This window comes from Cervus canadensis, chromosome 9 (assembly GCF_019320065.1).
Source record: "Cervus canadensis isolate Bull #8, Minnesota chromosome 9, ASM1932006v1, whole genome shotgun sequence".
NCBI lineage: Eukaryota > Metazoa > Chordata > Mammalia > Artiodactyla > Cervidae > Cervus > Cervus canadensis.
This window is the reverse complement of record NC_057394.1, coordinates 56525334-56543469: the sequence shown is the minus strand read 5'-3', so window position 1 is coordinate 56543469 and position 18136 is coordinate 56525334.

Genomic DNA, 18136 nt, shown 5'->3' with positions numbered 1-18136 from the left:
GACCTCCTGTTGTTAATATAGTTATGTAAGAGGCTACTGTCTTGCTTGGCCAGGGTGGGCAGTTTCAGTCTATATCTCCCCTAACAAATTTGATATTAAAAATGTAAACTATTAAATAACAGCTGTGTTATAACTGAATGTTACAGCTTAATGCCTGTATAAATTAAAATTTTTCACAAAATGATTCATCAATTTGAGGGATAATATTACTAGATTTTTATCTGTTGAATGTCTATGTCATTGAACTCAAGTTCTTGTGCTCAACATACAGTGAAGGCAAAAAATCTAAAACATCAGAGTCTGGAGATTTATTGCAAGGGCAAGACAGAGAAAATGAGGGGCTCATGCTCAAAAGAAAATGGTTTTTCAAGGAAGCATTTTTAAAGACAGAAGCTGGGTGAGGGCTGGAGGGTATGTGACTGTCTTCTGATGGGTTGATGTGTGAAGTTACAGGATCTTAATCATCTGGCTTCTGGTTCCCAATCAGTCTGGGATTCAGTGCTTGTGTTCAGCCTGAAGTTACCATCCTCCACCAGGGCCAGGTCCCAGCTCCTTAAGAACTCAGAGGGCTTCCTTGGTGGCTCAGTGGTAAAGGACCACCTGTAATTGCAGAAGACACAGGTTTGATCCCTGATCTGGGAAGATCCCACATGCTATGGAGTAACTAAGAGCCTGTGTACTACAACTATTGAGTCTGTGCTCTAGGGCCCTTGAGCCACAACTACTGAAGTCTGCATGCTCTAGATCCCATGCTCCACGACAAGAAGCCACCACAATAAGAAGCCTGTGCATGGCAACTGGAGAGTAGCTCCAACTTGCCACAACTAGAGAAAAACTCATGCAGCAACAAAAACCCAGCACAGTCAAAAATAAATAAATTGTGTGTGTGTGTGTGTGTGTGTGTGTGTGTGTGTATTTAAAGAAAGACTCAGAGATATACATAAGATTGTTATGTATATCCCTTGAGGATGAACTCAAATATCACTTTATCACTGCACTATTGTTTCTTGACTGTTTTCTCTTTGCCTCTGCATTCCCTCACTTCCCCAGTTGGTAGCTGAATCTGCCATTTAGAATTCAGAAAAGGTTCTAGGAGGCTGAAATATTTTTCTGCAAACAGGAAACTGGGACTCAGAGGCACTTTGGTAACTGGAGGGACCCCACAGGGCCCTGTCCAGGTTCATACATAAATACATCTTCTAATTATTAAGAATATTTTAGATGCTATAATAATAGAAGTATAGCATATTTATAGCAAAGAATGAACTGATAGAATTCTCTAGGCTTCCTGTCTTGTTTTATTATTATTTTTTAGTTGTTTTAAGAATTGTTTTTGTGTGTGTTTTTCCCCCTAGTTAACATCACCAACTTTGTTTTAATCCATTTGCAGCAATTATTGGGGAGAAAAATTTTCTCTCTATCCTTTTAGCTTCTTGCTGACCTAACAATTAACATGAGATACATTAACAAAAGAAAAATCAAACAAAGTTTAATAACATGTATGCAGGGAAAAGACCCAGAAACACTGATTAACTCCCCAAAATGGTAGAAACCCTCCACTTAAATACTATCTTCAACCAAAGACGAGGATGTTGAAGGTCTGAAACTTCTAGGGGAGAAAAAGGAAATTCACATGAAGACAAAAAAGTAAACATTTGGTTAAGAAATGTTTCCTGGGCCAGGCAGAGACAGTGAGACAGAGGAAGGAATTTTAATAAAAAGACTTTGATAGGTTCTGCCCTGTCAACCACACCTAGTTCTTACTATAACTATCAGTGGTGATTTTTTTTTTTTTTTCCTGTAATAGTTGTTGTTGTTTAGCTATTAAGTCATGGTTGGCTCTTTTGCGACCCAATGGACTATATCCTGCCAGGCTCCTCTCTCCTTGAGATTTTCCACTCAAGAATACTGGAGTGGGTTGCCATTTCCTTCTCCAGGGCATCTTCCCAATCCGAGGACTGAACCTATGTCTCCTACACTGGCAGACAGATTGTTTACCATCATAAAGATGGATTCTTTACCACTCTAGTAGGTCCTCTGTCTACATCATTTAGGCAGCTAAAAGGAAAGGGCAAAGTTTCTTCCTGAATCGTTTGGGCCTTGATTGCTTTCAGCTTGAAATAATCAGTATGCCAAAGAGACATTGCGGGGTGGTAAATTGTGTTTTCCTACACAATCATGTCTTAAGAAAAACATATTAAGATGAATCTATTACAACTTGCACTACTTTGGAGATCTCATGTAGATATTATGGTCAGTACCCTAGGTTACAATTTCCTATCATGCTTATGTTGATATGTGTGAGTAAATTAACAAGATGGGGCCACTCAGGCTCTCTCACCCCATGCTCTCACGTCCTCCCCTCCTCTGTTCTGTAAACAATAACTCCGCATGGTTGTGTAATGGCTGAGATCACTTGTAGCACTGAATGTGCATCTCTTAGTCACAGTGAGACGGGAATCCGAGTTCTTGTCCATGGAAACAAAGAATGGAATACAGGAAAATGAAAGCAAGCGCTCACGGTAGTAAGCGAATCAATTCAGTTCAGTTAATAGTGTCCGACTGACTCTTTGTGACCCCATGGACTACAGTCAGGCTTCCCTGTCAATCGAATAGGATTTATTAAAGTAAAGTAAGTAGTTAAAGTATGGGAATAAGATTTATGAAAGAGGAGGAAAGTACAAAGCCCTCAGCATAGACCCTGAGAAGGAGTAAACAGTCCCCCCAAGATGGAGTTACAGCAGTTTTTATATCCTTCCTTAAATCACATTATTTCTTTTCTTTTTTTTCCATTTATTTTTATTAGCTGGAGGCTAATTACTTTACAACATTGCAGTGGGTTTTGTCATACATTGACATTAATCAGCCATGGATTTACATGTATTCCCCATCCCGATCCCTCCTCCCACCTCCCTCTCTACCTGATTCCTCTGGGTCTTCCCAGTGCACCAGGCCCAAGCACTTGTCTCATGCATCCAACCTGGGCTGGTGATCTGTTTCACCATAGATAATATTCATGTTTCAATGCTGTTCCCTCTAAACATCCCACCCTCGCCTTCTCCCACAGAGTCTAAAAGTCTGTTCTGTACATCTGTGTCTCTTTTTCTGTTTTGCATATAGGGTTATCATTACCAATTTTCTAAATTCCATTTATATGTGTTAGTATACTGTATTGGTCTTTATCTTTCTGGCTTACTTCACTCTGTATAATGGGCTCCAGTTCCATCCACCTCATTAGAACTGATTCAAATGAATTCTTTTTAACGGCTGAGTAATATTCCATGGTGTACATGTACCACAGCTTCCTTATCCATTCATCTGCTGATGGGCATCTAGGTTGCTTCCATGTCCTGGCTATTATAAACAGTGCTGCGATGAACATTGGGGTGCACGTGTCTCTTTCAGATCTGGTTTCCTCAGTGTGTATGCCCAGAAGTGGTTTCTAATCAATCAATTTAAAGGTCAAGATACTTAACATCTTTATGGCTTCTCTTGATCCTTGGATTAAGCCACCCCCCTTTTTCATGCCCTCTGGGCATTTTACCAAGGACCAGATGTATGGGTTTAAGATTAATGATCACCAGTTGATTTTCCCTCAAGTATATGGAACAGAATTTAATTACTGCCCTTCCCTGGACCTGAGTCCTGATAATTTATGAGACTAAAGACATATTCCGGGAACTCAGGACAATGGAGTGGGATGTTTACTGAAAACAAGACCAAGGTCTGAGCTCTACACTGACTGCCTAGTAATTTCTACCTCACTAGGCTATTTTGTAGGGATATGTCTGTATAAGCTTCACCTGGAAAAGCCCTGAAGAATTATATGCAATAATGTTGTGCTATTGATAGCTTAAAGTAAATTCAGATTCATATTCTCTGAAGAAGATTTAGCTTTGGGACTAGGGACCAGGCTTGATCACTCAAGAGCTTTTATATAGTAGAGTTTTATTAAAGTACAAAAAGCACAGAAATAGCTTTGGACATGGATATCTGAAAGGAGATGGAGAGTGCCCTCCCCCCCCACCCTTGTTAGTCTTAGCAAGCAATCTATATACTTTTTCAGTTGTTTATTACAGTAAATCAAAAGAATGTCTCAAGGTTGTAAAGGTCTTACCACACACCCACAATTTACATTTTAAGATAATGGGATTAGAACTGTCACCCTGCTTATTTAACTTATATGCAAGGTACATCATGCTGGGCTGGAAGAAGCACAAGCTGGAATCAAGATTGCTGGGAGAAATATCAATAACCTCAGATATGCAGATGATACCACCCTTATGGTAGAAAGTGAAGAGGAACTAAAAAGCCTCTTGATGAAAGTGAAAGAGGAGAGTGAAAAAGTTGGCTTAAAGCTTAACATTCAGAAAACTAAGATCATGGCATCTGGTCCCATCACTTCATGGGAAATAGATGGGGAGACAATGGAAACAGTGTCAGACTTTATTTTTCTGGGCTCCAAAATCACTGCAGATGGTGACTGCAGCCATGAAATTAAAAGACACTTATTCCTTGGTAGGAAAGTGATGACCAACCTAGATAGCATATTAAAAAGCAGAGACATAACTTTGCCAACAAAGGTCCATCTGGTCAAGGCTATGGTTTTTCCAGTGGTCATATATGGATATAAAAGTTGGGCTGTGAAGAAAGCTGAGCACCGAAAAATTGATGCTTTTGAACTATGGTGTTGGAGAAGACTCTTGAGAGTCCCTTGGACTGCAAGGAGATCCAACCAGTCCATCCTAAAGGAGATAAGTCCTGGGTGTTCATTGGAAGGACTGATGCTGAAGCTGAAACTCCAATACTTTGGCCACCTCATGCGAAGAGTTGACTTATTGGAAAAGACCCTGATGCTGGGAGGGATTGGGGGCAGGAGGAGAAGGGGACGGCAGAGGATGAGATTGCTGGATGGCATCACCGACTCGATGGACATGAGTTTGAGTAAACTCTGGGAGTTGGTGATGGACAGGGAGGCCTGGTGTGCTGCGATTCATGGGGTCGCAAAGAGCCGGACACGACTGAGTGACTGAACTGAACTGAACTGAATCAGACCCACTCCCAAAATATACATTTTAAGATGACAGGGTTAGTCAGAAGGTTCTTCTAAGAAGGAGAAACGTCCTCAAGCAGGGTACATTGTTGTTATATAATCATTGGTACAGAATTTAAGAGGAATTGTTTTGTTGTGTGATCATCAGCTCTGGGCTTAAAGAAAAATGTTTCATGTGACTAAGACCAAGAAATGTATGGGGGAAAAAATGTGTCTTTTTCTCCTCCTGAGAGATCCAAACCCTTTTTTACCTACCCTTCTGCCTCCTCTTCTCCTCCTCCCCCTTCTACACCCCTCTCCCTCCTCCTCCGCCTCCCCCTTCCTCCCCTATGCCCTCCTCAGGGACCTTGGACTTCTTATCAACCTACCTAAGAATTGACTCTCATTATAGAAGATGAGATGGTTGGATGGCATCACTGACTCGATGGACATGAGTCTGAGTGAGCTCCGGCAGTTGGTGATGGACAGGGAGGCCTGGCGTGCTGCAATCCATGGGGTCTGAAAGAGTCAGATACAACTGAGTGACTGAAGTGAACTATGTTACGTCTGTAACTATGAATGCTGGGCCAGCCAGGAGAGAATAAACACGTCTGCATTTCCTATGGCTTCTCACATTTTCTTCCAGCCTCTTAGCTCACTCCTTGCCTACGTGGGGTTCAGCAAACAATGTACACAGTGAGATACAGTGAGACAATTGGTGTCACAAGCAGGATCAGCGATATAATATGTAACTCAAAATTTCCAAGAAATATTTCTGCATTTTTTACAGATTATTAAGTCATATTTTTATATAGTACCCAATTCAATTCATTTATGTTCTTTTTAGATTTCTACCATTTAGTCTAACATTTCTGAATGGGCCTTTGATAAAAGTCTCCTACTAAAGCCAGTTATTAAATAAAAGAAAACTTTGATAAAATATAAAGAAAGAATTGTTTTCTCCTTTCTTGCTCTTCCTCTCCTAAAACATATGGGCTTTTCATCAGAGGAATACATCACTTTTCACTTGGCTGAGACTTTCAACTGTGATTAGTATGATCCTTTCAACAAGTTTCATTATACCTTCAAGAAATTTCACAAAACGTCCAAAAAACTACACATTCTCATCACCATTTCTTATAGAAATTGCATAATGTCTTTGCTAACTATTTTTTTTTAATTCAGGAACTTCCAATTAATTTTTTTTAAAGAACTCTTAAATGGAGAGTGAAATAAAGTATGTGCATTTTTTATCAGTATTTCACATATGTGAAAGATCTATAATTCACAGATGTCACAGTTTTAAGTGAGTTATATGCAGGTGCATTCTATGATTAAAATAATGCAGAAAGCTCTAAGCGTTGTGAAAAGATTTATTTTTGTCCTCTACACTTTAACTCTGTTTCAGTTCATTTTCAACTATTTTTTTTCCTGGAGTTATTTACTTATTGATCAGATAGAGTGTTTTGTTGGAAGGATGAACTGTATGAGAAAGAGATTTCATATACTGTACAAGAATTTGGCACAATCGTTTTCTCTTTTGCACTACTAACAGAATACAGCATTGGATCAAAACTTGATTCCTAGTGGAACTAAAGTAGTAAGACTAGAATTATAGTCATCAAACCAGTGATACAGAACTGTCTCGTTACATTCATTTATTGTTTTCATTGTTTTAAAATAAAAGATTACCACACAACCATTCTTCGATCTTTATTTGGTATTAATTTATGGAGCTTCAATCTTTATTTGGTATTAATAATTTTCAAAAGTATTCAGTTTATACTTTTAATGGTCAACTCATATTCTTTTTAATACCTCATTGATTAGAGCTCTTTATCATCCTTTCATCCTGTTTCATTCTGTTCTCTGAAATTTCTGTTTAAGATCTACGCTTTTAATTTGTTGATTTCAATATTGCACATTGTGCCCTTAAATATACAACTGACAAAGCAGATAGAGGGACATGATATCTAGGCTGACAGATCTATGCAGTAGAATGCTTAGAATGACCAAAAGCAACTAATTAGATCTCCTGGGGGGAATGTAATGCCCTTGAAATACTTTTGTATCCTTGTGGTTTTAAAATCTTTAAAACAGAACTCTGACCCTTGTTAAAGCTAACTTTGAATATGTATTCCCTACTTTTGAGAGTACATTTTACAGAAATGAGAATTGAATAGATAGTTCAGGTTGAGCAGGATTTAATATCACAGTTAAGGGTGAACTTTTAATTTATCTTAGTTTATCCTCAGTTAATCAATTGCATGTCTATTTCACAGCCTAAAACATTAACCTTTTGAAAGCCAAATGCATCATTTTATAAAGCCTGTTAAATCATGTTGATTACTAAGGTCTGCATGATCTTAAAATGTGTTTCAAATTGTAGCCTAAATATTTTTCCATTCTATCGTTATATATAAATTTAAACTTTATCCTCTATATCATTGTGTGGAAATGAAAAGAGAACACAGTGAAGGAGTAGGTGTGGGGCAAAACATGTTCCCTAATGAATCTTTAATTCCAATAGGAAGAAAGCTGGATCTGACCTTATACATCACTGTCTATTCTTCCCTGGTTTACTAGTCAAATAAATTGTTTTGTGATGGAGCAAACTGGGGAAGGAGGTCATGAGTTTTTCTACTATTGAATGTATATGCACATATAAAGACTATCAGGAGTAAAGAATTAATTACTCCCCTACGAAAAAAAAAAAAAAAAAAAAAAAAAGACTTCCAAATTTCTCGTAGGTGATCCAAAGTAGGTACTTGGATAGCCAGATCTGGGTTGAAAAAATAATCTACAAGAATAAATCACAAGTGAAGACAGCTTAGAATGACTCTAAGTTTAGGAAAATGAAAAGTATTATAACCATAGCAAGAACTGTTGAGGCGGTTTTAAATCCAGATTTCTGACTTCCATGTGTGAGTTTGAAGATAATGTTTCCATAGACCATTGCTTCCTCCCACTTCACTAACACTGAGCATTTGTCTTTAGAATTGGACACTATAGAAAAATATAAAAAGTGAATGGTTGTGTTGTGTTAATTAATGTTTAACAATTTAACATATTAAATATTTAATTAATATAATATCACAAATCTAAACTAAATGAGAGATAAACTAAGATGGAGAAAGATTAGCACCAATCTGATCCAGGTAATGAGAATACAGAATTTATTATTCTTCCTGAAAGAGGGGTGATTCATCCTATCTTTTGGGCTTCATTTTTTCATCTAAGTAGCAGTGAAATAAACACTCTCACATGGCTCCTGTAGACTGCTGGATTTCTTAGAAGCATGTATTATTAAAAATAGAATGGGCTGGAACTGAATGGTTCAGTGAGACTGAATGACGAATGAAAAAACTAATATATAAATGTGGTGGTTATATTTTACGGAATGTCCAACTATACACAAATGCATTAATCTTGAGAAAAGTTTAACTATGTTTCCATATACAGGGAAGACTAAAGCTCTAAGAGCTTATTTTTAGGGTGGTAGTAATTATTGCAAGAATATTAATTGATAAAAAGCACTTACCCTGGTATTTGACAGACGCCTCCTCCAGAGACTCCTAGACACTCACAGGCAAGTCTGGGTCAGTCTCTTATGGGGTCACTGCTCCTTTCTCCTGGGTCCTGGTGAGCACAAGTTTCTGTTGTGCCCTCCAAGAGTCTATTTCCCAGTACTGTGTAAATACTGGAAGCTCTAAGGTGGGGTTAATGGTGACCTCCTCCAGGAGGGCTTGTGCCATACCCAAGTCTGCTGCAGTCAGAGCCCCTGCCCCTGCGGCAGCTCACTGCGGACCCCTACATGCACGGGAGATACTCGAACATAGTTCTGTCTCAGTCTCAGGGGTCTCTGGGTCCTGGTGTACATAAGGTTTGTTTCAGCCCCCTGAGCATCTCTGGCGGGTATGGGGTTTGATTCTAAAGGTGACTTCGTCCCTCCTACTGTCTTGCTGGGCTTCTCCTTTGACCTTGGATGTGGGGTATCTCCTCAAAGTTGCTCCAGCATTGCACAGCCACTGTTCCAGTGCCTACTGTCTTGCTGGGGCTTCTCTGCCCTTGGACATAGGGTATCTCCTCAAAGTCGCTCCCTCGACACACAACCCCCACCCCAGCACCGCACAGCCGCCACTCCCACTTCAGTATTCTTGCCTTGACAACCCCATGGAGACTACGAAAAAAGATAGGACACTGAAAGATGAACTCCCCAGGTCGATAGTTGCCCAATATGTTACTGGAGATCAGTGGAGAAATAACAACTCCAGAAAGACTGAAGAGATGGAGCCAAAGCAAAAACAACACCGAGTTGTAGATATAACTGGTGATGGAAGAAAAGTCTGATGCTATAAACAGCAATATTGCATAGGAACCTGGAATGTTAGGTCCATGAACCAAAGCAATTGGAAGAGGTCAAACAGGAGATGGCAAGAGTGAACATCGACATTTTAGGAATCAGTGAACTAAAATGGACTGGAATGGGTGAATTTAGCTCAGATGACCATTATATTTATTATTGTGGGCAAGAATCCCTTAGAAGAAATAGAGTAGCCATCATAGTCAACAAAACAGTCTGGAATACAATCTCAAAAATGACAGAAAGATCTCTGGTCATTTCCAAGGCAAACCATTCAATATCACAGTAATCTAAGTCTATGCCCCAACCATTATTGCTGAAGAAGCTGAGGTTGAATGGTTCTATGAGGACCTACAGACCTTCTAGAACTAATACCAACCCCCCCCAAAAAAAATGTCCTTTTCATTATAGGGGACTGAAATACAAAAATAGGAAGTCAAGATATACCTTGAGTAACAGGCAAATTTGGCTTTGGAATAAAGAATGAAGAAGGACGAAGGCTAACAGTTTTGTCAACAGAACACACTGGTCATAGCAATCACCTTCTTCCAAAAACACAAGAGAAGACTCTTACACATGGACAACACCAGATGGTCAATACTGAAATCAGATTGATTTTATTTTTGCAGCCAAAAAATGGAGAAACTCTATACAGACAGCAAAAAGAAGACTGGGAGCTGATTGTAGCTCAGATCATGAACTCATTTTTGCCAAATTCTGACCTAAATTGAAGAAAGTAGGGAAAACCACTAGACCATTAAGGTATGACCTGAATCAAATCCCCTACAATTATACAGTGGAAGTGAAAAATATATTAAAGGGATTAGATCTGATAGACAGAGTGCCTGAAGAACTATGGACGGAGGTTCATGACACTGTACAGAGGGCAGGGATCAAGACCATCCTCAAGAAAAAGAAAGACAAAAAGACAAAATGGTTGTCTGAGGAGGCATTACAAATAGCTGTGAAAAGAAGAGAAATGAAAGGCAAAGGAGAAAAGGAATATATATATATATGTATACATACATACATACATATATATATATACACACCCATTTGAATGCAGAGTTCCAATGAATAGCAAGGAGAGATTAGAAAGCCTTCTTCAGTAATCAATGCAAAGAAATAGAGGAAAACAATAGAATGGGAAATACTAGAGGTCTCTTCAAGAAAATTAGAGATACCAGGGGAATATTTCATACAAAGATGGGCATAATAAAGGACAGAAAGTGTACGGACCAAATAGAAAAAGAAGATATTAAGAAGAGATGGCAACAATACACAGAAGAACTGTACAAAAAAGATCTTCAGGACCCAGGTAATCATGATGATATGATCACTCACCTAGAGCCAGACATCCTAGAATTCGAAGCCAAATGGACCTTAGGAAGCATCACTACAGACAAAGCTGGTAGAGGTGATGGAATTCCAGTTGAGCTATTTCAAATCCTAAAGATGATGCTGTGAAAGTGTTATACTCAATACGCCAGCAAATTTGGAAAACTCAGCAGTGGCTACAAGACTGGAAAAGGTCAGTTTTCATTCCAATGCCAAAGAAAGGCAATGCCAAAGAATGCTCCAACTACCGCACAATTGCACTCATCTCACACTCTAGTAAAGTAACGTTCAAAATTTTTCAAGCCAGGCTTCAACAGTACGTGAACCGTGAACTTCCAGATGTTCAAGCTGGATTTAGAAAAAGCAAAGGAACCAGAGCAGAGAAGGAAATGGGAACCCACTCCAGTACTCTTGCCTGGAAAATGCCATGGATGGAGGAGCCTGGTGGGCTGCCATCTATGGGGTCCCACAGAGGCGGACACGGCTGAAGTGATTTAGGAGCACCACCAGCAGCAGCAGAGGAACCAGAGATCAAATTGCCAACATCCGTTGGATCATTGAAAAAGCAAGACAGTTCCAGAAAAAAACATCTACTTCTGCTATACTGACTACACCAAAGCCTTTGACTGTGTGGATCACAATAAACTGTGGAAAATTCTACAAGAGATCTGAATACCAGACCACCTGACTTGCCTCTTGAGAAAACTGTATGTAGATCAGGAAGCAACAGTTAGAACTGGACATGGAACAACAGACTGATTCCAAATAGGGAAAGGAGTATGTCAAGGCTTATTATGTCATCCTGCTTATTTAACTTATTTGCAGAGCACATCACAAGAAATGCTCGACTGGATGAAGCACAAGCTGTAATCATGATTGTCAGGAGAAATATCAACAACCTCAAATATGCATATGACACCACCATTATGGCAGAAAGTGAAAAAAGAACTAAAGAGTCTCTTGATGAAAGTGAAAGAGGAGAGTAAAAAAGTTGGCTTAAAGCTCAACATTCAGAAAACTAAGATCATGGCATCCGGTCCCATCACTTCATGGCAAATAGATGGGGAAACAGTGGACACAGTGGCTGAGTTTATTTTGGGGGGCTCCAAAATCACTGCAGATGGTGATTGTAGCCATGAAATTAAAAGACGCTTACTCCTTGGAAGGAACGTTATGATGAATCTAGAGAGCATATTGAAAAGCAGAGACATTACTTAGCCAACAAAAGTCCATCTAGTCAAGGCTATGGTTTTTCCAGTAGTCATGTATGGATGTGAGAGTTGGGCTATAAAGAAAGCTGAGTGCCAAAGAATTGATGCTTTTGAACTGTGGTGTTGGAGAAGACTCTTGAGAGTCCCTTGGACTTCAAGGAGATCAACTAATCCATCCTAAAGGAGATCAGTCCTGGGTGTTCATTGGAAGGACTGATGTTGAAGCTGAAACTACAATACTTTTACCACTTGATGCAAAGAACTGACAGGGAAAAGACCCTGATGCTGGGAAAGATTGAGGGCAGGAGGAGAAGGGGACGACAGAGTATGAGAATGGTTGCATGGCATCACTGACTCAATGGACATGGGTTTAGGTAGACTCTGACAATTGGTGATGGACAGGCAGTCCTGGAGTACTGCAGTCCGTGGGGTCACAAAGAGTCAAACACGACTGAGCGACTGAACTGAAGAAAAGTTATGACCATCCTAGACAGCATATTAAAAATCCAAGACAGTATCTGGTCAGCAAAGCCCTGCCTAATCAAAGCTATAGTTTTTCCAGTAGCCATGTAAGGATGTGAGATTTGGACTATAAAGAAAGCTGAGTGCCAAAGAATTGATGCTTTTGAACGGTGGTGTGGGAGAAGACTCGAGAGTCTGAGTCCCTTGGACTGCAGGGTGATCCAACCAGTCCATCTAATAGGAAATCAGTCCTGAATGTTCATTGGAAGGATTGATGCTGACACTGAAATTCCAATACTTTGGCCACCTGATGTGAAGAATTCACTCATTTTATAAGACCCTGATGCTGGGAAAGATTGAAGGCAGGAAGAGAAGGGGACTACAAGGATGAAATGGTTGAATGGCGTCATTGACTCAATGGACATAAGTTGAGTAAACTCTGGAAGTTGGTGATGGACAGGGAGGCCTGGCCTTTTGCAGTCCATGGGATCACAAAAAGTCAGACATGACCGAGTGACTGAACTGAAGCAAATAAAACATGTTAATTATAATTATTGTATGCTAAATTTAATTGTTGTTAATAATACATGATTGAGTACAAAATCTTTAATAAAAATTTTGGTTTTGAAGGGAACTGTTTAACAATTATAAGTGAATAAGTAGCCTGAAGTAAATTAGAATCTGAAGTAAAACTTTCTTTGGTATCAAATATGTGTTACTCAAGGCCAGGTGTAAAGTGTTTTAACTACTCCACTGCAATTTATTTAGTTATTTCCTTTTCTAACAAATTCATACCCAAGACATAATTGAGACACATTTTATTCTATTTTTTGTTTTGTCTTCCTTCAAGTTAAGAGCAAAAATATTAAAAACAACAACAACAACTAGAAAAGGCAATCTAACCACACTAATATATTGATTTGGTGCTCAGAGCCATTCACTATTTCCTGAAGGCTTTGGGGTCAAAGTCCCAGTTCCTCAGTATAGCATGCAATGTTTGCCATAACGTGGCCCTAGCCTCTCTTCAAATTTATTTTCTCAAATCCCATTTTCTCAAATCCAGCCCAGTATACATATCCTCAAACATAAACAAACATGGCATGTCTTCATCTTACTGACATTATTACATTTCTCTAAACATAATAAATAGGTTCAGACCTTCAAGGTTTTGTGTATTCTGTTCATATTCTTAGAATCTTGCATTTTCACCCTTAAAATATAGACTTTTTCCTATTTAACAAAACAGCAGTGATGAAGCAACAGTACTAAACAAAAAATATAACTTGAAATTTGATGGAAATAAATTTTTGATGATTTGGAGGATGACATAAATATACTTACCTGACTCCTGAGAAATCTGTATGCAGGTCAAGAAGCAACAGTTAGACATGGTTCCAAATCGGGAGTTACTGGTTCCAAATCGGGAATTACTGGTTCCAAATCAGGAAAAGAGTACATCAAGACTGTACATTGTCACCCTGCTTATTTAACTTATATGCAGAGTACATCATGGGAAATTCCAGGCTGGTAAGCACAAGCTGGAATCAAGATTGCTGGAAGAAATATCAATAACCTCAGATAAGCAGATGACACCACACTTATGGCAGAAAGCAAAGAGGAACTAAAGAGCCTCTTGATGAAAGTGAAAGAGCCTCTTGATGAATGTGAAAGAGGAGAGTGGAAAAGTTTGCTTAAAACTGAACATTCAGAAAACGAAGATCTGGTCCCATCACTTCATGGCAAATAGATAGGGAAACGATGGAAACTGTGACAGAATTATTTTTGGTAGCCCCAAAATCACTTCAGATGGTGACTGCAGCCATGAAATTTAAAGATACTTGTTCAGTGGAAGAAAAAACTATGACCAACCTTGACAGAGACATTACTTTGCCAACAAAGGTCCATCTAATCAAAGCTATGGTTTTTCCAGTAGTCATGTACAGATGTGAGAGATGGACCATAAAGAATGCTGAGTGCTAAAGGATTGATGCTTTTGAACTGTGGTGTTGGAGAAGACTCTTGGACTGCAAGGAGACCCAACCACTCAATCTTAAAGGAGATCAGTCCTGAATATTCATTGGAAGAAGTGATGCTGAAGCTGAAGCTCCAATACTTTGGCTACCTGATGCCAAGAACTGACTCATTGGAAGAGACTCTGATGCTGGGGAATATTAAAGGTAGGAGGAGAAGGGGACAACATAGGATGAGATGGTTGGATGGCATTACTGACTTGATGGGAATGAATTTGAGCAAGCTCCGGGAGTTGGTGATGGACAGGGAAGCCTGTCGTGCATCCATGGGGTCTCAAAGAGTCCTGTGTCTATGGGGTCGCAAGGAGTCAGACAAGACTGAGCTACTGAACTGAACTGATAAACATACAGAAGAAGTCAAACATACAAACATACAAGAAGTCAAAACTAGCTAAAATTTAAAAGAACAATAATATCTGGTCCAAATCCTTTCTTTCTCTGTAAAAAGTTTATCTCAACGAAACTGATTGTTGCTGATTTTTTTTAATATTTATGTTCACAAAGGAGGATATAATGTAGGAGAAGTTGAAAGTGTGTCATGATTCAATAATCTGATTATCAAAATGTACTTCCTTCTTTCAAATAGAGTACTTTATGAAATACTTTTCTGCCGCCACCCTTTGGCTTCAATTTCATGAATTTAATGCAAAGGTCTAAGTTGCTTCTACAGTTATTTTTAAATTAAAATCAAACAATTTGCTTTGATTACATATAAGAAAGTATGAGATAAATGAATATGACTATAAAGATAAACTTTCCTTACATATATTTTATTGTGTGTTTTGAAATACAGATAAATTTTATTCTTCTAATACTAGAGAATAAATCTTAGAAGCCACTGTATTTTTGAGATATTTAGGAAGTACAACCTTGAATAGATTTCTATATTATATTGCAAGTTTATTACCAACATATCTCAGGATTTTTTTTTTTTTTTATGTTTTTCTCCTGATTACTATGACGGTTTTTTGGTATATTACATGATTACCCCTGTAATAAGATTTGTATAACTGGTCCAGATCAATGACATAGTGACTAAGTTTAGCTTTTAGATCAATCTCAAAAAAAGAAACAAACAAACAAAAAAACACAAAAAATAAAAAAGTATGCATGCAGAAAATATGATCTGAGAATTGGTGAATAAAATTTTAATTATAAAAAATCAGCTCTTCTCAACCTCATACTGATAGTAACCACCATGCTAAAACATTGTCATTTATGTCAACAGTACTATTAATATTTATGTCAGTGACTCCAAAATTCCTTACCACATTACATTCCTTACCACACTGGTCTAATGATCAAAGAAATGATATATTATATGCTTATTCTTAGATGTACTCATTTCATTTAAATGATATCTGTTGATATAATTATTTGGATATACCCTGACTGAAGCTGTTTAAGTGCTAGAGCCAGGTGATAGTGCTTATGAATTCCACTTCCCTTAAATGAAGCGTGCTCTTTGGATTGGATCTATTTAAGACATTTCTATACATTCACAATGGTATGTAGAGCAGATACAAGTCTAAGTACAATATGAGATAATCTCTGATCATTTCTGCTTTGCACTCTTTTTGGTGTTTTTTTTTTTTTTTTTCAGTTTATTTATTTTTATTGAAGGATACTTGCTTTACAGAATTTTGCTGTTTTCTGTCAAACCTCAACATGAATCAGCCATAGGTATACATATGTCCCTTCCCTTTTGAACCCCCCTTCCATTTCCCTCCCCATCCCACCCCCTCAGTCTGACAAAGAGCCTGTTTCAGTTTCCTGAGCCATACAACAAATTCCCCTTGGATATCTATTTTACATATGGTAGTGTAAGTTTCCTTGTTACTCTTTCCAAACATCTCACCCTCTCCTCCTCTCTCCCCATGTCCATAAGTCTATTCTTTATATCTGTTTCTCCATTGCTGCCCTGTAAATAGATTCCTCAGTTCCATTTTTTCTAGATTCTGTATATATGCATTAGAATATGGTATTTATCTTTCTCTTTCTAACTCACTTCACTCCGTATTATAGGTTCAAGATTCATCCACCTCATTTGAACTGATTCGAATGCATTCCTTTTTATGGCTGAGTATCATTCCATTGTGTAGCTCTACCACAACTTCTTTATCCATTCGTCTGTCGATGGACATCTAGGTATCTTCCATGTTCTAGCTATTGTAAATAGTGCTGCAATGAACAATGGGATACATGTGTCTCTTTCAATTTTGGTTTCCTCAGGGTATATACCTAGGAGTGGGATTGCTGGTTCATATGGTGGTTTTATTTCTAGTGTTTTAAAGAATCTCCATACCATCTTCCTTAGTGGCTGTATCAATTTAAACTCATATCAACAGTGCAAGAGTGTTTCCTATTCTCTACACCCTCTCCAGCATATATTGTTTATAGACTTTTTGTTGAGGGCCATTCTGACTGGTGTGAGGTGATATCTCATTGCAGTTTTGATTTGCATTTCTCTCATGTCTGACTCTTTGTGACCCCATGGACTGTAGCTTACCAGGCTCCTCCTTCCATGGAATTTTCCCGGCAAAAGTACAGGAGTGGGTTGTCATTTCCTTCTACAGGGGATCTTCCTGACCCAAGGATCGAACTTGGGTCTCCCGCATTGCAGACAGACACTTTACCATCTGAGCCACCTGGGAAGCCCAATAATGAATGATGTTGAGCATCTTTTCATGTGTTTGTTAGCATATGCATGTTTTTTTCAGTGAAATGTCTGTTTAGGTCTTTTTCCCACTTTTTGATTGGGTTGTTTGTTTTTCTGGCATTAAGTTGTTTGAGCTGCTTGTATATTTTGGAAATTAATCCTTTGTCAGTTGTTTCATTTTCTATTATTTTCTCCCATTCTGAGGGTCGTCTTTTCACCTTTTCTTATAGTTTCCTTTGCTCTGCAGAAGCTTTTAAGTTTAATCAGGTCCCATTTGTTTACTTTTGTTTTTAGTACCCTTACTCTAGGTGGGTTATAGAGGATCTTGTTTTGATTTATGTCATTGAGTGTTGCCTATGTTTTCCTCTAAGAGTTTTACAATTTCTGATCTTACATTTAGGTCTTTAATCCATTTGAATTTATCTTTGTGTATGCTATTAGGAAGTGTTCTAATTTCATTCTTTTACATGTAGCTGTCCAGTTTACCCAGCACCATTTATTGAAGAGGCTGTCTTTGCCCCATTGTATATTCTTGCCTCCTTTGTCAGAAATAAGGTACCCATAGATGCATGGGTTTATTTCTGGGCTTTCTATCTTTTTCCATTTGTCTGTATTTCTGTTATTGTCCCAGTACTACACTGACTCAATGACTGTAGCTTTCTAGTATAATCTGAAGTCAGGAAGGGTGATTCCTCCAGTTTCATTCTTCTTTCTCAAGACTGCTTTGGCTATTCAGGGTCTTTTGCATTTCCATATGAATTGTGAAATTTTTTGTTCTTCTGTGAAAAATGCCATTGGTAATTTGATAGGGATTGCATTGACTCTGTAGATTGCATTTGGTAGTATAGTCATTTTCACAATATTGATTCTTCCTACCCAGGAACATGAAATATCTTTCCATCTGTTTCACTAGTGTTATAATTTTCCATGTACAGCTCTTTTTTCTCCTTAGGTAAGTTTATTCCTAAATATTTAATTCTTTTTGTTGAAATGGTGACTGGGATTGATGCCTTAATTTCTCTTTCTGATTTTTCATTGTTA